Source organism: Anoplolepis gracilipes, chromosome 11 (assembly GCF_047496725.1).
Source record: "Anoplolepis gracilipes chromosome 11, ASM4749672v1, whole genome shotgun sequence".
NCBI lineage: Eukaryota > Metazoa > Arthropoda > Insecta > Hymenoptera > Formicidae > Anoplolepis > Anoplolepis gracilipes.
In genome coordinates this window covers 2,551,911-2,577,471 of record NC_132980.1, presented here as the reverse complement: position 1 = coordinate 2,577,471, position 25,561 = coordinate 2,551,911, and the positions used below count along the sequence as shown (strand labels likewise).

The following is a 25,561-nucleotide window of genomic DNA, read 5'->3' as shown; positions in this document are numbered from 1 at the left end:
ACTTTCAGAACATTACTCAGGGTGAAGACCTTGATATTATATGTCAACGTCATTGAAATCTGGGGTGGCTTCCTATTACTCTATAATTACCATAAATTTTTTAAAAGTTTTCTTTAAACCAAACAGTATGTTTAATATCACATATTATATAACATATATATCTTTATTTTTGTAGTTACAGAAATTTTCTATACTTAATTGGTTAAATTTTATTTGAAATCTATTGCATACTCTTTATTTTAAAATAGCATTAAAATTGTGTTAATTTTGGAGTAAAAGAAGATAAAATTTTTATTAAAACTTTTGAAATAAATAATAATAATTTGATAGAGTCATTTACAAATTTTCTGTTATTTTTTTCTTTTTCTTAAAGCAATTATTTATCTAAAACAAATGGTGTTGAATCATATAACAATTAAAAAACATTACGGTAGGAAGAACTTTGATGGTAAACACAAATGTGCATTGTTTAGTTATAAGCGCTGTGAGCTGCAATCAATTAGTTTATTAAAGTAATTGCGTAAAAGTGCTTGCTACGATTAATAAAATACGTTTAATAATAATCAGATTAAAAATATATACGCACCTAGAATATATTAAAGATTGTCAAAATACCAAAAAAGATTGCCTGAAGGTAAACGAATTTTGATTGCTGATAAGGCCATAAGCCAAATGCGAGTAAAAGAATTCTACTGAGATTAAAATATTGAGCTTAGATTCGATTCATTACTCTGCGAGCTATTAAAACGCGTTTAATTGCGAAAATGTTGGCAAGAATTCGCATATTTCTTCTTTCTCTATCTTCAAATGCATGTTTTTTAATTTTTGGATTTTCAGACTAATTTTTATCATAAATTTAATATAAACTAAAAATAATACAAAGAATGAAAACAAAACTTATGTAATTTAACAATTTTATTAAGGAAAGAATAAATTAATGAATAATTTCACATTAAAAAGAAATTTAACAAGTGTTTGTTTCACATAGAGAAATATACAACAAGGTAACTTTGGATTGAAGTCTGCACAAGCGTAGATGCTTTTATTCCAGTGACGCGGTTTCATGCGCTTCAGTCTTGTGCATGCACTCGTGGGAGCTGTTTATGTAGAAAGGAACGTTCCGCATGTTGATTCGTTATGTATGTGTATATTGACATATTAATTATAAAGTTATTGCCAGCAGAATATGAGACAAGAACCTTAAATTATAACACTCGGGACTTTACTTTTTAATAACATTTAATATTAAAAATTTTGTCTTTTCTGGTTGTGTACACATAATCTTGTTTCATATATATATAATACACACGTAAATAATGACATTGGCGGATGTTTATATTTTTCATGAAATACTTCTGGATAATAAAGAATCTTATATCTTATATCTGTAGAGACTAAAAAAAAGCGTTAGTTATCGTGCGTTTAATATTTAATAGACTTATATAAACTCCTCACAACAATTAGAGGAACATTTGAATTGACGTTAAAACCCAACGAATGTAGACAGTATGACTCTAGGTCATCCAGTTTTAGTTTCAACGGACAATTTTATGAACAAATCTTTGGAAGTCCTATGGGTTCTCCCTTATCCCCGATTTTAGCCGACATGGTCATAGATGACCTAGAGTCACACTGTCTACATTCGTTGGGTTTTAACGTCTCGGTCTATTACAGATATGTGGACGACATTTTTGCAGTCGTTCCGAGCACAGGCATAGATGAGTTAGCAGAGACCTTTAATAACTTCCACCTCAGATTGAAATTTACCTTCGAAATAGAACGTAACAATTCCATTTGTTTTTTAAACATGACGATTATGCATGTCGACAATACACTTATAACTAACTGGTTCAGAAAGCCTACATGGTCCGGAAGATACATAAACTTTCATTCTAACCATCCAACTAAGTATAAAATAAATACTATATATAATCTTGTTGATCAAGCCGTATTACTATCGGATGCCAGATTTCACAAAGAGAACATAAATATAGTTCGTAAAACGTTGCGTAACAATTGTTTCCCTGAACAACTTGTTGAGCGACACATCCAAAAAAGGATTAATGTTTTTAAAAAACCGTGCAACCACTAACGATCACGAATCTACGAAAAAATTACAGCCGAACACCTTTTTTACGTTATTATCGTATGTTAATGAATTTAGTTCCTGTTTGCGCCATTCAATACGTGATACCGGTTTAAATGTTGCTTCGATCGTAACTAACAAACTTAATAATTTGATAATACGTGGCAAAGATACGCTACATTGATAATAAAACAAATGTCGTATATTAAATATGTTGTAAGGATTGTGACGCTTTTTACGTAGGCCAAACTAAAAGACATTTACGCACAAGGCTTAATGAACATTTTAAAAATATTAAGTTGCATCCTTCATGTCAATCGATAATTAGTAAACATAGATCAGAATACGGACACGAATCTGAGTGGGACAGCCCACATATATTACACAACGAAAAATTTGTAAAAAACCGAGAAATAGCCGAAATGTTTTTTATCAAGAAATTCAACAACAACATATAAACATATATACATAATAAACCTACAAGAGACACAGAAAACCTTAATAATATTTACGACAAAATAATAAAGGTTGTTTAAAATTGTTTTTTAAAAAAACGTTCAGTTTCAAGATTTGTTTTGACAAGAGGTTTCGTCACTTATTGGTTCGTCTTATTAGTATTTTTAACCGCGTAATTTCTAACTACTTTCCATGTGTAAAACACATTGTTATACATCTTTGCCTCACCTGTATGTACATATTAATTTATTTGTTTTCGATCGATTTGGTCGCGTTTATCTTTTGTGCTTAATTGATATTTACTTCAAAAGAATTCAAAGATTATTGTCGAGCAGAAAATATCGAGAAAATATCACATGTTTTGAATACAACTGGAGTCTTAAGGGGCAACGGTCAAGTCAAGCGGCTGAATCAAACATTGATTCCACTATTGACGAAACTAGCAGCGCCTAAGCCCGGCGAGTGGCATAAGTATGTGGATGCAATGCAACAATGCTTGAATACCACGACTTGGACCCAAACTTGCTCACAATACAAGGTCTGTCCCAAAAGAAACAGGACTTTATAAAAATAGCGGTTTCTGGTGGCGCCACCTATTGGTGGGCACATGCATTGGAAAGGTACATCCTTCATTGACATTCTCTGAAATTTTCATAACATTTGGTTCATTAGAAGCCGAGATTTTGCGCTCAAAGTGACAGTACCTTTTTAGCATCGGTCGAAAAATGAGTCTTGAACAAAGAGCAAACATTAAGTTCTGTTTTAAACTTGGTAAAACTTTTACCGAAACGTTTCAATTAATGAAACAAGTTTATCGTGACAATTGTTTATCCCGTAGCAATGTTCACGAGTGGTTTAAACGTTTTCAAGAGGGTCGTGAAGACTTGTGTGACGACAAAAGTCGGGCCGACCAAAATCGGCCGTGATCGATAATAACATTGAAATTGTGCGTGAATTCATAAAAAATGAACCGAAATCTTCATTGCGTTACATAGAAATTGAGTTAAATATCTCCAAAAATTCGATTCACCGCATTTTGACCGAGAGTTTCGAGCTACGGAAGGTGTGTTCGCTCATTTTTTATGAATTCACACACAATTTCAATGTTTTTATCGATCACGGCCGATTTTGGCCGGCCCGATTTTTCGTCGTCACACAAGTCTTCATGACCCTCTTGAAAACGTTTAAACCACTCGTGAACATTGCTACGGGATAAACAATTGTCACGATAAACTTGTTTCATTAATTGAAACGTTTCGGTAAAAGTTTTACCAAGTTTAAAACAGAACTTAATGTTTGCTCTTTGTTCAAGACTCATTTTTCAACCGATGCTAAAAAGGTACTGTCACTTTGAGCGTAAAATCTTGGCTTCTAATAAACCAAATGTTATGAAAATTTCAGAGAATGTCAATGAAGGATGTACCTTTCCAATGCATGTGCCCACCAATAGGTGGCGCCACCAGAAACCGCTATTTTTATAAAGTCCTGTTTCTTTTGGGACAGACCTTGTATATCTCATATAAAGTCGTCAGTATGCTGCGTAATGATAGATGCATTGTGCAAAAGATCAGTGAGAATAAAGGACCTTGACTCAACATCAACATCCGCGGAATATATGAAATTTTGGACAGAACACGACGGTGAAGATTTGCTCGATAGCGATAAAGATAAATATTTAAAGTAAATATTTGGTCAAGGTGGCCGAGTGTAGAGACTAAAAAAAGAGCGTTAGTTATTGTGCGTTTAAAATTTAACGAGTCTATATATCATATATTAACGTATTTATTTCAGAGTATTTTAAAGTATAAAAAAGTTCGAGAATTAAACAAGGCGTCCAAAATAAATAAGATTGCGGTATTATGACAACACGACGAGAGACTAACGGTCAGAGTCGATAATAGAAGCTCAAATAGACAATCCGTTATAGACGACAAATTTACTCTGAATAAATTTCCTTTCTTATTAAACCTACACGTGACCGTTTTATTTTCTTTAATTATAATTAAAAATAACATAAAATACTCTTTTTCTATTTGACAGAAATATTGTTGCATTTGATAGTGTACCATGACATATTTTAATGTGTCTCAGTTTTACTTCATATGGAGTATGTGTTATTAATTTGTTACGGATAAAAGGTACATGTTTCGAGAATTTACTTTAAATACCGTTGCTTCATATGTTTTTCTATTTTTTTTCAGCAATTAAACGTTTATTTTAATGTTACTTATCACGCGATTAACAAGGAGAAATCATGTACTCTGCTTCATCGATTTTGATATAAATTTTTTTATAGTAGTCGTCCAAAGTTTCCTTGCAAAATCATTCGATGCATTTCGCGAAATTTGGAGAGAAAAAAAAATTATAAAAAAAATATATTTAAAAAAATTATTTCCTTTATGAATTCTTTCTCTACAATTTTCGAAAAGTGCATCAAATAATTTTGCAAGAAAACTTTATTGGACGACAACTACTCATAAAAAAATGTACATCAAAATCGATGAAGCAGAGTACGAAAAAACCAAAAGTTACGTTTATACAAACAATAAAATGTAAAATTAATTTTTAAAAAATAAAGCTTTTTTAACGTTTATATATAATTGTTAATTATTAATTAAATAATAAAATTATTTTTTTGTCTTCCTTTATAAGCATTTAGTTTGCGTGTACATTTTGCGTTAAATTTATATTCTTTATTATTTTTCTTTATGAATTTTTTTTTCTCTGCAAATTTGGAGAAGTGCATCGAATAGCTTTGCAAGGAAACTTCATTGGACGACAACTACTCATAAAACAATTTTTATAAAAATCGGTGAAGCAGAGTACACGATTTCTCCACGTAAGCTTTATAGATAACAAATAATATTATTTGTGCCCAACTAACTACGTTTACTATTGTTATTTGATTAAATTGATAAACACATCTTGTGTCAATTTTGAATAGAGTAAAGAACAGTGAAGTATGACATTGCGGTACTTAACAACTGTAATGAGACGAACATGTTCTATTAGTTTTATCTGTTTATTATTTGTTCATTATTTTATTTATTAAATATATTTTATGGATTCGAATGTTTGGTTTAAATGTGTATTTTATTACTTTTTTAAATAATGGATGTAAAAAAGGTAAAAAAATGTTTAAGAATAATAGTTATTTTGTTTAAGAAGGTCTGTATAATGATAATAATATTATAATTTTCAATGGTATTTTAAACGAAGATTAATAAATACTTTTTTATAATATATTTTGTTCTCTTCATATCTAAAAGCAAACACTATTACATTAAAAAAAATAAAAAAATAATTTGTAAGACTCTTAAATAAAACTAATAATGTCAGGAAGAAAAGTAATAGAAGGCAAAGTAATTAAAAAAAATAAAGCTATCACGGATAATGGTTAAAAATAATTCAAAATGTTTGTTTAAATAAATATATGTATGTATATATATGTATATTTTTAAAAAATAACATACATATTTATATTAGATAATACTTAATTGCATTCCCAAAGGTTTACAATCTTTTTTCACAAAAAAAAAATAACACTTAATTTCTATACGCTCTTAAATCTACTTAAACCTACGCCTTATCTCCTAACCCTGCCTATACACACACACACGCTCTTTCTATCTTTCCTAATGGGCTTCTGTTTCCGTTTACAATCTCCTAATCTCATTCACTCCTCTCTCTCTCATTCCTTCCTCCCTTCCCCTCCCTGATCTTCTCCAATGCCCTCAACCACTCCTCCCCCTGCCCCTCCTCTCCCAGCACTCCTTTACTGCCTCCTGCCAACTCCTCTCATCTCCCCATCCTCCACATTCCTCCCAAACATGCTCCCATGTCTCCCTTCCCCATCTACATACTCTACATTTACACTCCAACTCATCCTCCCATCATCTCATTTCCCAGTCTAAATCTTGCCACTCTCCTCCACCTATGTTCCCTCCAATCTTTCTTTAAATACCCCGGTACACCTTCCCCCTTCACCGCCCCATACCATCTATTGAATCTTGACTCCCTAATCCTATCCCAGTTTTCTTCTCTTTGCATCTTTATTTTCCTCTCGTATATGTCCTCCCCTCTTACTCCCCCTCGTCTCTTAGACCTTCTACCTCCTCCAATCTCCACTCCTTTCCTTCCCAAAATTATTTCCTCTCTTCCTCCCATACATTTCCCGTTTTTCCTTTCCTAGTTCTCTCCCTCATCTCCCTTAAACATTCTCCTGCCAGAACCCCCCCTTCCCTTCTTCTACCCTTCTCTCGTACTTCCACGCTCTCATCCCTGCCCTCCCTCTCATATCCCTCTGAAACTCCTCTCTTATCATGTATCCCGGTACACTCCTTCCCACCCTTACCATCCACCTCAAGTACCTATCTTGTATTCTTTCTATTTTCTTCCTTTCTCTCCACCCCTAAATCTCAACACCGTAACTCACCACCGGCCATACCAACCTATCAAATAACCATAACCTCTTACTCCAGTCTTTCCCAAATTTCCTTTTCCCCAGCCCCCAAACTTGTCCTAATATTGCCGCCCCTTCCTCACTCTCTCCCTCACCTGTCTATCCTGCTTCCCATTACTCCTTATTACATACCCTAGATAGCTAAATTCCTTCATCTCTTCTATCTCCCTCCCCTTCCACTTCCATTCCACTTTTCTCCACCTTCCTCCTCCCTTCCTACACCTCATAACCTTTGTCTTCTCCACGTTTAATACCAAACCCTTCCTATCCAGATATTTTTCCAACTCCTTCATCATTCCTTTCATTTTTTCTTCACTCTCTGCCAGCAGCGCAATGTCATCCGCATAAGCCAATGTACACACCCTCCTCTTTCCCAACCTCACCCCTTCCCATCCCATCCCTTCTTTCCTAATTCCTCATCTAAGTCCGCCAACAGTATCGTAAACAGTGACGGACTTATTGGACACCCTTGCCTTACTCCTCTAACCGTCCAGAATCTATCCCTTTCTTTGTCTCCCACCCTTACCTTGCTTATTGTTTCCCTCAAAACTTCTTCACAACTCTGTATTAAACCCTCTCTTACTCCCCTTCTTCTCATCATATCTACTAATACCCCTCTGTCGACCGAATCAAAAGCTACCTTCAAATCCACAAACAATATCACCAAACCACCCACCTCCTCTATTTATCTATTTATCAAATAATTCAATACATAAATATTGTCCACCTACTTTCCGAGTCTACTTTCTCTTCTACTACTAACCTTCTCACCTCCTCCCTCACCCTCTCATCTCCAATAACGTAGTTAATAACCGATTCCCCTTTCTCTCCCGTATACGTTAGCTCCCTTTCCTCATCCCCTCTTACATCTCCATTAAAGATCGCCCATCCCTGCTCTTCCAAACACCTGCATAAGATTCTTCCCTCTCTATCTAAAGTCCCATCTTTTGAATTTCTCGTACCCCCTCTCCTCTTCCCCTTCCTCATCCCTTGCTCTTCCTCCCTCCTTCCCCGTCCTTGCATTAAAATCTCCTCCAATCAACACTTTTACCCCTTCCTCCTTCTCTTCCATCCATTCTCTTAAACTCTCCATTTTTCTTTCTATGTCTTTATTAACATATACCTCTCCACCACATCCCTCTCATTCAAACCTTTACTATCATGATCCCCTCTTTTCTTCCTCCCTCTCTCACTTCCTCCCTTTTCATTCCTTTTCTCACCCCCACTACCATTCTCCCTTTCGCTCTTTCCTTCTTATGCTCCCTAACTGCCTCTTGCATCTCCCACACATAATCCTTTGGCAATCTGCCTTTTATCCTCTCCTATCCTTTCTTATCCATCCACGTTTCATATAACACCGTTATGTCCCATTCTTTTAACCCTCTCCAGAACTTCTCGTCCTTATTCATCAGCCCTGCCACATTCCAAAATGCAATCTTGTATACCTCCTCTCCCCTCCTGTTCCAACTTCCTCTTCTTCCTCCTTCTGCTCTATCTCCTCCCTTGCCTCCTCATCCTCCCTTCTCACTTCTCCCCCTAACTTCCCTTCCTCTCTTCTTTCTTTTCTTCCCCATCTATTGCCCCTTCCTTTCTTCCCCTTTTTCCCCTTTCCAAAACCTCCCTCTGCACTCTTTCAGCTTCTCCTCTTCTTCATATCAATACCACCAAGACTTATCTATCCAGATTTTATCAAACCTTATCCTAACTGTTCTCCCCTCCCTTTCCTCCTTCATCTCTCTTAAATTCCACTTCATTTTTCTCTTCCTGAAAGTCAGATCATCATCTATCCATACCTCCTCATAATCTGCTTTTGTTTTCTATTATCCTCCTTTTCATTTCCTCCGTTTTCATCGTCATCACCACCATCTCACCTTTATCTTCCTTTTTAGTATTTAACCTTCTTATCCCTTCGACTTCTACGTCCCCTCCCAAATCCCTCCCCAACTTATTCACCTTCTCTCTCAAATCTCTCTCTCCCCTTAGCCCTTTTATAATCATGTTTCTCCTCCTTCTTTCTTTTTCCTTTCTTTCCCTATGCTTCTCTAAATCCCTCACTCTTTTTCTCAACCACCCTTTCTCCTTTATTCCTCCCTCTCTCTTCCCCTTTCTCCTCTAACCTCTTCACTTTTTTCTCAACCACCTCCTTCCATGTCCCCTCCTTACTTTCCTCTCTTTCCTTCCATCTCTTCTCTAACATTTCTATCCTCCCCATCATCTCCACTTTCTTCTTCTTCCACTCCATCTCTTTCGCTCTCATCTCTTCTTCTATCTCCCTCATCTCTTTTCTCACCTCCTCTATTCCCCCCTTTAGCTCTTCTCTATCCTTCCTCCCTTCTAACCTTAACACGTTCCCGCCGGCGTGTACCACCGGTGGCTCACGCTCGAGTCTCCCATCGGGCGGCGTGTACCACCGGTGGCTCACACTTGAATGTTCCATCAAATGGCGAAAAAAACCAACTAGAAAAAATTGCCATATGGTTGAAAATTTAAATAATGGAAATTTAACGTATATTAATTGAAAAAAAAGTAGGAGTTACTTTATTTTATCTGAATATTATAAATATAACTAAACATAATATTATAAACATAACTAACAAAAATTTGATATTAAAAACATTACAATTCAGTATTATAAACTTAACTAAACATAATATTATAAACGTAACTAACAAAAACTCAATTGTAAAAACATAATAATTCAATATTATAAACCTAACTTATTGTTTATATTTTCTATGCAATTTTTTAAAACATTTCAAACAAAGTGCTGGCTGGCCCTTACAACTATTGCAATAAGTTGTTACCCTTTTTGCCTTCCTCGCGGCATAATCTCTACCTTTTTTTATATAGCCGTTTGTAACATTCTTTACATCTTTTTCTTGACTTTCTTGCAGGCTGTTTATACGATTTGAGAAAATGTGAAACTTTATTTGAAAGTATTGGTTAGTTTTTCAATATCCATTTGTTCAATGTCGTGAACATTGGTTAAAAGCTGATCAATAATTTGTTCCCTAAATTGTATAATATTAATGCGCTTGTTACCCCATCTTTGATTTATGCACCATGCATTTATTAGGCATGTCCCGCATATTAATTGTATTCTAATTTTTCGATACCATTTAACCGTTTTCCTCAAACAACTATAGTAAGATGTCAGTTGGTCGGACAAATCAACACCCTTTTTTGCGTTATTATAAAAAAAAAACAGCATTAGGCTTCAGTTTATCTTTTTTCCCTTGAACAATTGTACATGTGTGATTATCGCAAGTGGTTAACATACAAACTGGTCTTTTGTCGGTTCATTTACAAAATTTGACGCCGTTACGATTCTCAAAAATCATAATATCTCCCCGTTTTTGTTTTTGTTTCGCCTGTGACGGTAGAAATTTTTTGTTTATTTTGACAGTCCCACAAATAAATGTTTTTTTTTGCAAAAGATCTTCGGCCAAAGGGACACTCGTGTAATAACTATCTATAAATAATATACGGCCCTCAAATAATAATCCATTTACTAATCGCATTACCACATCATGCGAGTGTGTTTTTTCAATTGGTGTTGCATTCTTTCCCGCATAAATGTCAATATTATAAGTCAATATTATAAGTGTATCCTTTCGGAAGACACAGTTTATATACTTTTACACCATACTTATGGCACTTGCCTGGAATGTACTGGCGAAAGCCGAGACGTCCTTTCCACGGAACTATGCTTTCGTCGATAACAATGTTTCTTCCGGGTTTAACAATATTTTTGAAAGTATTAACAATTGCTTCTACAATTTTCTAATTTTATTCAATCGATCTTCAGTTTTAGCTGTTGTGTTGTTTGAAAAATGTAAAAATTTCAGTATAGGAAACGATCACATTTCATGCTATTTTTTATACGCGTGTTCATATACATGTCCTTTTTAGACCAGTATAGTCTAATTTCCGGTAGTTGTACTACACCCACTGATCAGCAATATACCAATAAACGCATTGATTTCGCCTCTCGTAACAGGCTGCCAAGCCTGTTAGTGTCTTCTGCTGTTCGGTAAAGAATTTATACATTGCTCAGCATATTTATTTGTTTGTTCAACTTATTATTCCTGATATATAATCAGTGAAGAATAACTTGAATAGAGCAACAGGAGGATCATTGCAATCAACGTTTTCAATTAAAAATTTCTCTTCTTCTGAATACTCATTTACTACTGGACTTCTTTTTGTTATTTGCTGCCATTCCGTATCTTCATCATCCTCCTCTGATAATGAATCGGAGTCGGAATCTTCTTCCTCCGTGGTGGATTCGTATTCTTCATTAGCTAACGATTCACCTTCATTCCGCGCATGAACAAAATCCTCGTCCAAAGATGTTGAGAATAGTCTTGGTCTTTTATTTTTTCTGCTTCTATTTACTGATTCGTCAGACGAATCACTTATTTCCATATCCATGTTGTCTATTATTTATATGGGCAAAAATTAGAAAGGAAAAATGCTAACCACCTTCTGGTTTTGACGTTCTAACAATGTTTCTGGCACTGATGGTTTTGAACAACAATACACTCACGCAATCAAGTACAGACCTTATGTTAGACCGTTTATTTTGAAAGTGGTGTAAGTCCATTTAAAAAAAAGAATGAGATATCACATAATTTGTGATTAATTTAGTGTAAACTTTTTATTTACGTGATATCTCTTTTTTTTTAATTGACTTACACCACTTTCAAATTAAACGGTCAATATATTAAAATAGTAGCCTAGGGCGTTTGAATACGCGCGCCGCCCCATGGCGGGAAACAGAAAAAGCAGCGCCGCCAGATGAAGTAAAGCATGAATACGCGCGCCGGCGTGAACGTGTTAAGGCCCTAATTTCCTGCAAAATTAGCCCCATATTTCCCTCCTCTTTTTTTACCCTCACCGGCGACCTCTGCATTTTCTTACTTTTTTGAAAGGCTTTAATCCCCCCCTTCCGCCCCCTCCTCCTCATCCTCTGAATCGCCTCTTTTTCTTTTAAACCACTCCTCAATCCCATGCTCCCCGCCCTTTCCCTTCTCCCTATTACCTTCTGTTCTTGCTCTCCTATCCCCTCTCCCTTCTTTTCTCCCTTCTTTCCTTCCTCCCCCAATGTCAAATCTAGCTTCCATACTGCTTGCGTATCCACCGTTATCTTGTCCCCGTCTGCCATTTTATTCCTATTCTCACTTCTTCTGGTTCCTTCCAGATGTCGCCTATCTACTCTTTCTTCCTTATATACCCTTATTATACTCTATGCCCTAAAATCCCACCTGTCAAAACTGCCTGTCACCCACATTTTTCAATCTCTTTTTGCTCTTTTCTTTATCTCCCTGCCCTCCACTCTTTTACTAATCACTCCTCACCTCTCTCTCTCTCACTCCTCACACTCCCTCTTGTTGCTCTCTTCTCAGTCACTCTTTCCTCTAACAAAAAGCCCTCACTATACGTCAACACACTCTCTCACCTAACCCACTGGAAACGGAAGCTCAATAACATACATATTTAAACAAAACATATTGGGTATCTTGATACACATGCACCTTACCGTAGCTACACATTCCAATGATCCAACAAATAATCCAGCAATATTTAGACATTTAGATTGGAAAGCTTAGTCATTCTTTGCAATAAGAATAATATCATTTTTTGTACGTTTAAGAAAACTGCGTACCACTGACTATTGTATCTACATAATGACAATTTGATGATTTGAAAAAGAAAAAAGTTTGTTAATTATTTTCATCTCCGAGCGCGTGTGTGCGCGCGATTTACATGTACCCTTCGTTGCTCCAAGAGGCGTTTTACATTGCATAAACATTGGAGTATGGCGTGATGTATTGCGGTACGTTAATGTCGATATGATTCACTAAAGAAGGCTCAAAAACAGAGTCCGAACCGTTTGAAAATATAGAAGATTTACACCCAACATGATTGAGAGAGAAGTTTTTTTCACGCCCTTCACCCGCGTTGGCTTTTGATTGCCTTTTTTTATGTTTAATTTAAATTATATATGAATATTTTAGAGCTTAAAATTGGTAATTTTTTCGTAGTGTAATGATTATGTTTCTATTATGCTTTGATATAATTCTCAAATCGAGTAGTCGTGATTGTATAATATGGATACTTCCCTTACGCAGAGCCAAACACAGCATTATTGTAATCTATAATTTTTTGCGCCAGATAGTTGCTTAGAAACATATATAATATGTAACACCTTTCCCGACGTCTCGGACAAGTTTGTCGGTTCCAGGATTCGGGAGAAGGGAAAGACTCCAATTGACAAGAACAGGTCAGTAATAAATGTTTATTAAGCGTACTATTTACATGTGGTAGGGCAGTCGTGTGCTATTTACAAGTGTGATCGTGTACGTGTGATGTGCGTGTGTGAGTGCGTAGGGGTAAGTGCGTACGTGTGCGTGAGCGCAAGCTGGCGTGTTCGACAAGCGGTATGGGTGCAAGCGGTTAGTGATGCGGTTGGTTACAGGTGTAAGCGGTGCGTATCACAAGCGGGTTGCGAGCATCTACAGGCTAAGGCGGCGCGGGTTGCGAGCAGTTCGCGATACATGCGAGTATCTACGAGCTAAGGCGGCGCGGGTTGTAAGCGGTTCGCAATACATGCAGTTCGCAGCGTGAGTATTTACAAGCAACGCAGTGCGGGTCGCGAACGGTTCGCGTTACAAGCAGGTCGCTGGGCGACGGTCGGGCGCGCTTCGTCGTCGATCACCGGGAACACCCGGCAGGAGAAGAAGACACCTTTCTCCCGGGTCGACGGTTTGTCGAGGGTGCGGCCGCCGGGAACACCCAGCAGAAGGAGAGAATAACCTCCTTCCGAATCGCGTGATCGAGAGCGGAGTCGGTCACCAGGAACACCCGGCAGGAGAAGAGAACACCCTTTCCCGGATCGACAGTCAGGAACTCGAGGAGAGGCTTGAGTCTAGCTACTGGCTTTGCTTCGGAGCTTAACTTTGAGGCTACTTGCCCGGCCGGACTCAGGATCAGGACAGGTATCTGGTCGTCGGTCGGTCGGGCTTATATACCCGGGAGCCTTCCCTCTCTCTCGTATCATGCGAGAGTGAGGGGGTTCCCAGTGGCGTGCGCGATTGTCGCGCGGTAGGGCGCGCATAGGCGCCGGGTCTCTAGAACTTTGGAGGCGGGTGTTCGGCCCCGAGACCGTTAGTAACGGCGTGCCGTTACAAATATATAAATAATCATGAATATTAAAGGTAAAAAAATATTCTCAATAAATATTCTTCAAATGATAACCCCTGAAAAATCTAAAGCATAAGTGCAATAACAATCTTAATCAGGGTTGAACATTAATTTCAAACAAAATTATTAGACAGGACTGATCAGTAAAAATTTAACAACAATTGCAAAATTCGTGAATTAACTAATGATTTGAGAGCAATTGTTGTTGGGTTGGGAGAGATGAATGATATCAATCCACCTTGCCTGTATTACGTATAATACTTTACTTTATTATGACTTAGCGAAAAGCGAAACCAAAAAAAGACTTGACGAGGTTCCTTTACAGTCGCCATATATCGTAACCGCCTTCAGCGCTCCATGCGGTCTTGTACAAAATTATTAAACAATAGAGTAAAGAATATTCACGCACGTTTTTACCGTACGCTCGTTGACTTATCATACGAATCAAATAATTCACTAACAAGAAATCCTTTTTTTTTTATCGATAATTTATTACATAAGTCCTTGACGGCGCATACATCGGCGGGCTTGAAAGGCTCGACTTTCAAAGAGAAAGGAAAACTGAATGTATAGTTAAAGTTATTTCAATACAATAAAGAGACTATCCAATAGGTAGAATACATACTTTAGGTAATGTTCGTTGGATAACTCCAGTTAGTAGGTATAAGGGGGGTTCTAACCCAGGGGAGCTCGAGGGGAGTGCGGGGGGAGGCGTGAGGCGTTCGAAAACAGATGTTTATCTTTGTGATTGATTTATAGCCGAGGGAGAAGGGGTACTTTAGAAGTCATAAAACTAGTTTTTTTTTTTAATTTTTATGATTATTTTATGACCATTTTATCATTAGGATTTTAAGCGTCAGCGTTCGGCAGCTTTGCACCCTCGCGGAAAATCTTATCTTTGTGAGTAGTGTTATAGTGGGGATTCTAAGCCATGGGGCTCCGAGGGGAGTGCGAGGGCGGGGGTATCAGAGAGGCTCAAGGGGTTTGGTGTTACGGAAAGGGGGGGGTGAAGGGTCCTACATACGTTCGAAAGTAGATGTTTATCTTTGTGGTTGATTTTATAGCCGGGGGCATTTTAGAAGTCATAAAACTGTTTTTTTTTCTAATTTTATGATCATATTATATCATTATATCATTAGGATTTTAAGCGCCGACGTTCGGCAGCTTTGTACACTCGCGAAAAATCTCCCATAAAACTGAAGCGAAACATCTTCCATAATTTTTAAGAAAAGAACTGCAACTGTAAGGTGTTTATCGTTGTGGTTGATTTATAGCCGGGGGACATTTTAGAAGCCATAAAACTGTTTTTTTTTTCTAATTTTTATGATCATTTTATGGCCATTAGAATATTATGGAAAAAGAGATTTTAAGCGCCGGCGTTCGGCAGCTTTGCACCCTCGCGGAAAATCTCCCATAAAACTGGAGCGAAACATCTTCCATAATTTTTAAGGAAAGAACTGCAACTGCAAGGTGTTTATCTTTGTGGTTGATTTATAGCCGGGGGCATTTTAGAAGCCATAAAAGTCGTGGGAAAACAATAGAAATTTTTGGCCGACGCTGCGACGAACATGTCGGAACGTTTTTATAGATGCAAAAGCGTTGACGTTCGGTAGGAACGTGTGTTAAGACAGCATTAGGCAAAATATAAGAAGAATGAGAGCCCCGTCAAACCATAGTACGATTTGAAAGGGCATAGAGGAAGCTGTGGAAAAAAAAATTTGAGTGGTTACTGTCAGGTATTAGAATTGTTAGTGTCACTGTAGTGAATAAATGGAAAATATTAATTTCGAAGCGATAATAGACGAGTCGTCAGACGAAGAGCATGCGTTGTCGGACGATAATAATTATATTAGTGATTGCAGTGATACCGATTTTGACGACAACGTAGTAGAAAATGAACAACTCCGTGCGCAAAATCAACGTAAGGTTTGTGCCATACACTTTTATTATTCAACGGGTGGTGTTCTAGCTCTCTGTGCTTCGTGTATGGACACCTTTCGAGATGACATCGGAGTAATGTACGAAATACGAAGACATAAAGTTACATCGCTTGATGAGTTGGATATGCAATGGTGCAGCAGCTGTCAAATTTTATTACATATAATAATGTTGCGTAATATGTGTTATGTTTGCACACAAAAATAGAGAGAGAGAAAAACGGAAAACGTGCAGCAGAAAGAACGCGACTTATTGGAGCGTTCCCACCAAGTCACCATATTGAGTGAATATTTTGGATGGCTGCAGCATTGCGAGGAGTTTATCGAAGGGCTTGAAGAACGCAGCCGAATCAAGCGTCCGCGACTCTCAATCGGAAATAGACAATCTTTGGTGACAAGAATTGCGCGACTCGAGGGTACAAAAACTCGATTGCAGAGACAGTTTATACCCAGTGGTGGTGATTGTAGTAGTGAAAATAACGCGGAGAGACTCATATGACGAGAGATTGACACGGCGTTTGAGAGCCGCATCTTGACTGGTGCGGTTATAAATTATAATCACATCGAACCTCGTCAATTTTTGGAAGATGCGAGTGACATTGTGCTCAAGCACGTGCGAGACGTTATGCAAAAACACAACAGTGTGAAAGTGAATACAGTGTTTAACGGCGAGTTTGTGGCGGGCGATAAGCATGCCAATAAATCAATCAATACGGGAAACTGTGAACTCTTACATACATCTGATTTACGCGAGTGGTATGAGCGGCGAGTCGTCGAGCCAATCCTTGCATCGCTCGAAGAATTTCAGGAACGCGATAGCGAATGCGCATTATTGCGTATACTAAATTTGACTGTAAATATAAATAAATATAATCCTATGCGCGCCGGATGTTACGTGCAATTATCGCAAAAGATAATAATGAAACGAGCAGTGGTTAACGTGCAATCTCAAGACAATGTATGTTTTGCGTGGGCGGTAGTGGTTGCTCTGTATCCAGCTGAAAGATGCACACACCGACAATCATCGTACCCGCATTATACAACAGTACTGAATCTCCAAGATATTGAGTTTCCAGTCACTCTTAATCAAATTAAAAAATTTGAAATTTATAATGACATTTCAATCAACGTATACAGTTTTGAAAACGAAAACGTTGTCCCTATTCGCCTTACGGAGCAAAAGAGAGAAAAGCACGTCAACTTGCTCTACGTGCAAGATGCGCAAGATATCGGACATTTTGCATAATGGATCAAGAATCTATCTAGACTTGTTAGTATGCAACTCAGCAAACACAAGACTAAAAAATATATCTGCGATCGGTATGTATATTTAATAAAACTCTAAAAATATTTAAAACAAGGATATAAAAATTTTAACTTTTATTTTACAGATGCATGCACTATTTTCACTCGATCGAGAAATTGCAGTCACATACAGTAGACTGTGGAAAGATGAACGATTGCGCTATCCGGTTACCGAGCGATAAGGATAAGTGGCTCGCATTCACCAACTACAACAGAAAGGAGCGACTACCTTTCGTCGTGTACGCCGACCTGGAGTGCGTTTTGGTGAAAAAAAGAGAAAATTTTTATCAATATCACCAAGTATTGAGTATCGCTTATTATGTACATTGCTCGTACGATAATTCGTTATCCGCGTATCATTCTCGTCGCGAAGCCAATTGCGTTGCATAGTTCACCGACGAACTTAAAAATTTGGCGCAACGTGTAGAAAATATTTTAACAACCAATGTCCCCATGGTAAATTTAACGCAAAATGAATGGAAAGAATTTCGAAGTGCGACTCAGTCATATATGTAAGAAACCATTCGTAGAAGATGATACGCGCGTATGCGATCATTGTCATTTGACCGGGCGGTACAGAGGTCCCGCGCATTCAATTTGTAATTTAAATTACAAAGAATCTTTTTGCATTCCAATAGTATTTCACAATTTATCTGGTTATGATTCTCACTTTATAATCAAGGAAATCACATTAAATTACGTTTCATAGATTTATATAAATTTCTCACAACAGGTCTCGACAAATTGGCGTCTTTTCTGAGCAAGGATAAACTCAAAATTTTACAATCGGAATATAAAAATTTATCCGCCGAAGATTTCAATTTATTAACAAAAAAAGTTGTCTTCCCGTACGAATACATTGACTGCGTAGATAAATTGCAAGATGCGTGAGTAGTGATATAAGGAGAGTTCTAACCCTGGTGCTCGAGGGGGAAGCGGGAGCGGGGGGGAACCGCGGGCGCGGGGGATGACCTCACGCAGGTCCGCGACGCGGTTTGTAGACGAGAGGTACGCAGAGAGGGGGGAGAGGTCCGTGATACAGCTGTAGGTCCGCGATGCGGTTTGTAGACGAGAGGTACGCGGGCGCGGGGGATGACGTCACGCAGGTCCGCGACGCGGTTTGTAGACGAGAGATACGCGGGGAGGGGGGAGAGGTCCGCGACACAGCCGCAGGTCCGCGACGCGGTTTGTAGACGAGGGGTACGCGGGGAGGGGGAGAGGTCCGCGATACAGCTGTAGGTCCGCGACGCGGTTTGTAGACGAGGGGTACGCGGTAGACGGAGACGCGTGGTATAGAATAGGATAAGGAGAGCGCTATGTACATTGTACATAGCGTAGGACAATGAGAGCATAATGTGGTGGGAAAAGGAGAAGATTACAATAGGAAGATAGTGTGAGAGAGAAAGAATGAGGATGAGGGGAAAGGATAGCGGGAACGCGATAAGACGGAAACTAAGGCGTACGCGAGAACGCAGATTAAATTTTTTTTTTATATTATTATATTATTATTATTATATATTATATTATTATTATTATTACTAATTATATATATTAAATATAATCTAATCAATACTAAGTGGAGGAGGAAGAAGGATGGGATAGATAATGAAGGCGCAAAACACAATACACATATTTATCGTAAACAAAATTTTTAATTATAAAAATGTGTATTTTTATACATATAGTGTGTGTGTATTTTTAAAAAATGAAAATATAAAATCTAATATATAAAGTAAAAAATATAAAAAAATCTAAAATATAATATAAAATATAAAATATAAAAAGATATGAAATATAATATATATAAAATTTAAAATATAAAATATAAAATATAAAAAGATATGAAATATAATATATATAAAATTTAAAATATAAAATTATAAAAATATAAAAAACTAAAAATAACGGGCGGCAGGGTGACGGGGAACGTGCGACGGCTGCTTCTGTAACAGAAAAAATGAACATTTATATTAGTACCTTAAAAAATACACAAACTTTTGAGCGTATTATATAGAGATACTTACAATAGAGCTCCTCTCCGAACAATCTGTGGAGTATCCGAAATACGTCGACATTTTCTGTCTCTGCGTCTAAAAAAGCGGGAGCGGGGGCTGTAACAGAAAAGAAAAATAAACATTTTTATTAGTACCTTAAAAAATAAATATTTAAAATTTGAGCATACTTACGATAGGGCTCCTCTCCGAACAATCTGCGGAGACAGAAGATATCCGCGTACATGTGCGGATACTTCGCGTCTAATTCTTGGGAGTGGGGACCATCGGCCCACAAATTTTCCCACTCCGCGCACTCCTTGCCATAGGCCCGCACCCAGCGCACCTCCTGCATGTGCGCTATGCTGATGTACCCAGGGATCGGATCAACACCTATTTCGAAAATCTATAAAAAAAACAAATATATTATAAATAAAAAAGCGTATAAAAATAATAAAAACTACTTACATTTCCAAATAGGAGCTCCAGTAGCGCCTGGAATAGGGCGCGGGCCATATTTCGCGCTCTTCGGAGTGCGCGGCGATGGTACCGGTGATTAGGCATCCATTCGGGTACCCGTAGATGGCGGTACCCCGTCTTGAACATGGTATGCATGAAAGCCACAATTTGCGACATTTTTATAATCTTTAAAACAAAATGAACTGCACTTCACACAATAAAACTTACTGCACCACAGTCAGATACTTTATGCTAGCTCCAGCGGAGGCTAGGTAATGTCTCGGTGAAAAAATGGGTAGGGGATGAGCATGACATAAGAGTTAGTACGAATGCTTATTCTTCACAGCTGATAAAAAAATAAAAGCTGACGCGGACTGTCGCTCCACACAGCATTCATACAGATAATTATAATTGAATAGCATAAAAAATATAAAATATACAATATAAAATAGATAATATAAAAGATAAAAAATTAAAATAAGGGTAGGGAGGGAGAGCACACCACAGCGTCTTCTGAAAAAAAACATCATTATTAATATCTTTAAAATTTTATAAAAATGATAAATACATACACAAATCATGCAGAACTTTTTTGTTTATCACATGTGTGTATTAATTGCGTGAGAGGTAAGTTTCTTCTTTCTTCTAAAAAGTCTATCCTTCTTATTCTTTTTATCAGTAGCAGCCTCACTTTTCGAAGATACCTTATTTCCGGAACATCTTCAAATTGCATAAGTTCTATATCGGTATTTTCCTTGACCACATTACATAAAAAATCTATTTTGTCACGGATCTTGAAAAACAATGTTAACGATCTCGTATGAGTCTTTGGTAAACCAATTTCGCAAAAACTGCACCACAGAAGTCACAGAGCCACCGAGGGCATCGGAGTGTTCTCTCCACTGCATCTTATCGCGACACTTACACAATAATAGTTTTTATTTTTCACGCATTAGTCTTTTTTTTGTACAAAACGGACAAAAATTGCACGCTATTAATTGATACAGCGGTCTCAGACATCTACCGCATTCATATAAATCATGGATTTGCTGATAAATTTCACTTTGATGTGTGCGCACCATATCACTCCCAATCTGTGACCTCTCCGGTAATAGCATGAAACACGATATACAATGTTTAACAGAAATCCCAAGTTTATAATAAAAAGATATAATGCACAGCCGTTTCATTTCATTATATGTACGAACTTGTACATCATCTAACGTATGAATAATAGGTTTCACAACATCACTGAAATCACTAGAATTACCGTCAAGAACACTATCGTGTAAGGATTCTACATCCAAATCAGAATGCTCGGACGAAAAGTCTATCGAATCGGACGACTCCGCAAACTCGAACGAATCGGACAAATCGGATGAATTGTTCACCAAGAGTGAATCAGGCGACTCAGAAGAATCGGACGATTCGAACGAATCGGATGAAATGTCCATCAAGTCATCCATAAGCACAAAGTTTTTTTTTATCAGATATAAAAAAATGTCACAAGGATGACCGCAAACTCGCGTTTTCTTCCAAACTCGCTTTATCAGATGCGACAAGATTGTCACAAGGATGGTCGCAAATTCTTTTATAGCACACGCTCCTCCCAAATATATATATATATATATTTTAATGTCACATCTCTCATCTCCGTCTAACTCGAGTATCACGTCTCATCTCCCTCTAACTCGAGTATCACGTCTCATCTACATCAGCATTTTCAACATCTTTAGCAGAATGAATGTAGATCCAACTATATACATCATACGTTTTATAAAGAATAGGCGAAGAAAGAAATAATAAAAATTAGTAATAAAAACGGTAATTTATTTATTGCAAACATCATAGAGTAAATCATTTACAGCACATGTTAACAATTCATAATCTACGAGTGATTTGCCGTCAACGTGTCACTCTCACGTATCACTTTTACTACATCGTAAACATTAGTGATATTGTTGCGTTGCAAAACGCTAACAAATTGTTTAAACTTTTCATTAACAATATATGTATTCTGACACAACCAGAAATGCATATAATCGATACAGTCTTCAAAATCGAATAAATGCACCAATGTTTGCGGATACATATACAAAGAATTATTAGACAATGTTAATTTAACAATCTTGGAATCAGTTAATGTAATCATTTGGATAGATAGATCGCAGATCCATAATAACTCACTTTCAGTCGATTGTACATGTCGTTCAATATCGGCACGTTTCTGCATCAATAAGTGCCAGGTAACGATAGGCAATACTATTTGATTGCCTCGGTTATCACCAACAAGTAATTCCACATATGACATAGCTCCGACGCTTATTCCAATCTCCAAGTATTTGTATGATGTCGGGGTTAGAGCATATCTTCTTCTCAAGATACGACCCGCGCGACGAGACTCGGATAAAATGCTACAAAATTTTAGAAAAATGTTATTAAAAATAAAATATTAATATAAATATTAAAAATATTATTTAAAACTAATATAAATAATAAAAATATTATTTAAAAAATAAAACTTACTCTTTCTTTGGCAGAGTGTCCATAATCGGGACGTAATAATTCATGTTGCTTCCTTTAGCGGAGACCACAAACGATTGACACGATACTAAATTATTTTAAGTATTAAAACACAATTTAGCACTACACACTGCAATGTAGAGGGGGTTATTGTTCACAATTTAGCACTACAAATTGCAATGTGGAGGGAGTGATTGTTGATACAGCAAGTTATTTTTCTCCAAGCGCCTATATACAGTTGCTAATTAATAATTACATCTCCAAAGATTTTAGCTGAATGCGCTTAAAATTTTTCATGCGTCGAGGTGCGACAACATTTTCTGATGAAATCACACCTGAATATTCTAAATATACGTGACAAATTATCAAAAAGTAACTCGCAGCTGCATGTAATTTGAAACTACAAATTATTCATGCGCTAACGAATCTTACTAAAATGTTTAAAGTGTGCGTGACAAATCCGCAGCTGCATGTAATTTGAAACTGCAAAACTTTCGAGCGCCGATGTGCAGCTGCTAATTTTCGAAATATAGCAAAAACATTTTTTCGACATAACATCATCGTTAGATGACAAATCGCGACATGCGTGATAAAAACGTCTATGAATCGCGATATAAAATCGCTGCAAAGAGGTGCACCTCCATTATTTTCGAGTCGTGCATCTTGTTCGGTCTGAAAAACATGACGGAGCAAATTGTGTGGGAGCAATCCACCCGGGTAAATTCAGTGAAGGAGTACATTGCGTGGGAGCCGCAATGTAACGAATGTATCGAGTCGTTGGAATAACAAAGTCGAATTAAACGACCACGATTATCGATCGGAAATCGACAATCGCTGATTGCTCGAATCGCACGACTCGAAGGACTGAAAAATGTGTTGCGTAGGCGTTTCGTACACGCGAGTGCAGGATGCAGTTCGCGAGAAAATGGATTAATATGACGAGAGATCGATACGGCGTTCGAAGATCGTATCATGACTGGTGCGGTTATAAATTATAATCATATCAAACCTCATCAATTTTTGGAAGACACGAGCGACATTGTGCTCGAGCATGTGCGAGACGTTATGCAAAAACACAACAGTGTGAAAGTGAATAAAGCGTTTAATGGCGAGTTTGTGGCGGGCGATAAGCGCGCCAATAAATCAATCAATACGAGAAACTTTGAACTCGTTTGTACATCCGATTTACGCGAGTGGTATGAGCGGCGAGTCGTCGAGCCCACCCTTGCATCGCTCGAAGAATTTCAGGAACGCGATAGCGGATGCGCATTATCGCGTATACTAAATTTGACTGTAAATATAAATAAATATAATCCTATGTGCGCCGGATGTTGCGTGCAATTACCACGAAAGATAATAATGAAACGAGCAGTGGTTAACGTGCAATCTCAAGACAATGCATGCTTTAGGTGGGCGGCTGCTCTGTATCCAGTTGAAAGACACACAGACCGACAATTATTGTACCCGCATTATACAACAGTACTGAATCTCCAAGATATTGAGTTTCCAGTCACTCTTAATCAAATTAAAAAATTTGAAATTTATAATGACATTTCAATCAACGTGTACAGTTTTGAAAACGAAAACATTGTCCCTATTCGCCTTACGGAGCAAAAGAGAGAAAAGCACGTCAACTTGCTCTACGTGCAAGATGCGCAAGATATCGGACATTTTGCATGGATCAAGAATCTATCTAGACTTGTTAGTAGCAACTCAGCAAACACAAGACTAAAAAATATATCTGCGATCGGTATGTATATTTAATAAAATTCTAAAATTATTTAAAACAAGGATATAAAAATTTTAACTTTTATTTTACAGATGCATGCACTATTTTCACTCGGTCGAGAAATTGCAGTCACATATAGTAGACTGTGGAAAGATGAACGACTGCGCTATCCGGTTACCGAGCGATAAGGATAAGTGGCTCGCATTTGCCAACTATAACAGGAAGGAGCGACTACCATTCGTAGTGTATGCCGATCTGGAGTGCGTTTTGGTGAAAAAAGAAGAAGAAAATTTTTATTAACATCACCAAGTATTTAGTATCGCTTATTATGTACATTGCTCGTACGATAATACGTTATCCGCGTATCATTCTCGTCGCGAAACCAATTGCGTTGCGTGGTTCGCCGACGAACTTAAAAATTTGGCGCAACGTGTAGAAAATATTTTAACAACCAATGTCCTCATGGTAAATTTAACGCAAGATGAATGGAAAGAATTTCGCAGCGCGACTCAGTGTCATATATGTGAGAAACCATTCGTGGAAGATGATGATATGCGCGTACGCGATCATTGTCATTTGACCGGGCGGTACAGAGGTCCCGCGCATTCAAATTGTAATTTAAATTACAAAGAATCTTTTTGCATTCCAATAGTATTTCACAATTTATCTGGTTATGATTCTCACTTTATAATCAAGGAAATCACATTAAATTACGTTTCATAGATTTATATAAATTTCTCACAACAGGTCTCGACAAATTGGCGTCTTTTCTGAGCAAGGATAAACTCAAAATTTTACAATCGGAATATAAAAATTTTAACTTTTATTTTACAGATGCATGCACTATTTTCACTCGGTCGAGAAATTGCAATCACATACAGTAGACTGTGGAAAGATGAACGACTGCGCTATCCGGTTATCGAGCGATAAGGATAAGTGGCTCGCATTCACCAACTACAACAGGAAGGAGCGACTACCTTTCGTCGTGTACGCCGACCTGGAGTGCGTTTTGGTGAAAAAAGAAGAAGAAAATTTTTATCAATATCACCAAGTATTTAGTATGGCTTATTATGTACATTGCTCGTACGATAATTTGTTATCCGCGTATCATTCTCGACGAACTTAAAAATTTGGCGCAACGTGTAGAAAATATTTTAACAACCAATGTCCCCATGGTAAATTTAACGCAAAATGAATGGAAAGAATTTCGAAGTGCGACTCAGTGTCATATATGTGAGAAACCATTCGTAGAAGATGATACGCGCGTACGCGATCATTGTCATTTGACCGGGCGGTACAGAGGTCCCGCGCATTCAAATTGCAATCTAAATTACAAAGAATCTTTTTGCATTCCAATAGTATTTCACAATTTATCCGGTTATGATTCTCATTTTATAATCGAGGAAA

At 37.4% G+C, this 25,561-nt stretch overlaps 1 pseudogene; it reads left to right on the top strand.

The window, feature by feature from the left end:
• The first annotated feature begins 16,368 nt into the window (after positions 1 to 16,368).
• On the top strand, positions 16,369 to 24,640 carry LOC140671230 (uncharacterized; annotated as a pseudogene).
• Positions 24,641 to 25,561: the final 921 nt, after the last annotated feature.